Source organism: Martes martes (genome assembly GCF_963455335.1).
Source record: "Martes martes genome assembly, chromosome: 10".
Lineage (NCBI taxonomy): Eukaryota > Metazoa > Chordata > Mammalia > Carnivora > Mustelidae > Martes > Martes martes.
In genome coordinates, this window is record NC_137898.1 from 55,202,236 (window position 1) to 55,204,019 (window position 1,784).

Here is a 1,784-nt window from a genome sequence, read left to right on the forward strand (position 1 = left end):
CCACAGTTTGGTGATTGTGGCCATTGCTGCTATGAACACTGGGGTACAGATGGTCCTCCTTTTCACTACATCTGTATCTTTGGGGTAAATACCCAATAGTGCAATTGCAGGGTCATAGGGAATCTCTATTTTTAATTTCTTAAGTTATCTCCACACTGTTTTCCAAAGTGGCTGCACCAACTTGCATTCCCACCAACAGTGTAAGAGGGTTCCCCTTTCTCCACATCCTCTCCAACTCTTGTTGTTTCCTGTCTTGTTGATTTTGGCCATTCTTTTTTTTTTTTATTTTTTATAAACATATAATGTATTTTTATCCCCAGGTGTACAGGTCTGTGAATCGCCAGGTTTACACACTTCACAGCAATCACCATAGCACATACCCTCCCCAATATCCATAACCCCCCCCCGACCCTCCGACCCCCAGCATCCCTCAGTTTGTTTTGTGAGATTGAGTCACTTATGGTTTGTCTCCCTCCCGATCCCATCTTGTTTCATTTATTCTTCTCCTATCCCCCTAACCCCCCATGTTGCATCTCCACTACCTCATATCAGGGAGATCATGTGATAGTTGTCTTTCTCTGATTGACTTATTTCACTAAGCATGATACCCTCTAGTTCCATCCATGTCATCGCAAATGGCAAGATTTCATTTCTTTTGATGGCTGCAAAGTATTCCATTGTGTATATATACAATATCTTCTTTATCCATTCATCTGTTGATGGACATCTAGGTTCTTTCCATAGTTTGGCTATTGTAGACATTGTTGTTATAAACATTCGGGTGCACGTGCCCCTTCGGATCGCTATGTTTGTATCTTTAGGGTAAATATCCAGTAGTGCAATTGCTGGGTCATAGGGTAGCTCTATTTTCAACTTTTTGAGGAACCTCCCTGCTGTTTTCCATAGTGGTTGCACCTGCTTGCATTCCCACCAACAGTGTAGGAGGGTTCCCCTTTCTCCGCATCCTCGCCAGCATCTGTCATTTCCTGATGTGTTAATTTTAGCCATTCTGACTGGTGTGAGGTTGTATCTCATTGTGGTTTTGATTTGTATTTCCCTGATGCCAAGTGATGTGGAACAGTTTTTCATGTGTCTGTTGGCCATCTAGAAGTCTTCTTTGCAGAAATGTCTGTTCATGTCTTCTGCCCATTTCTTGATTGAATTATTTGTTCTTTGGGTGTTGAGTTTGCTATGTTCTTTATAGATTTTGGACACTAGCCCTTTATCTGATATGTCGTTTGCAAATATCTTCTCCCATTCTGTCAGTTGTCTTTGGTTTTGTTAACTGTTTCCTTTGCTGTGCAAAAGCTTTTGATCTTGATGAAATCCTAACAGTTCATTTTTGCTTTGTTTCCCTTGCCTTTGGCGATGTTCCTCAGCTGCCCCTGAGGTTGAAGAGGTTGCTGCCTGCATTCTCCTCAAGGATTTTGATGAATTCCTTTCTCACATTCAGGTCTTCATCCATTTTGAGTCAATTTTCATGTGTGGTGTAAGGAAATGGTCCAATTTCATTTTTCTGCATGTGGTCGTCCAATTTTCCCAACACCATTTATTGAAGAGGCTGTCTTTTTTCATTGGACATTCTTTCTTGCTTTGTCGAAGAGTAGTTGACCATAGAGTTGAGGGTCTATTTCTGGGCTCTCTATTCTGTTCCATTGATCTATGTGTCTGTTTTTGTGCCAGTACCATGCTGTCTTGATGATGACAGCTTTGTAATAGAGCTTGAAGTCTGGAATTGTGATGCCACCAAGTTTGGCTTTCTTTCTCAATATTCCTTTGGCTAT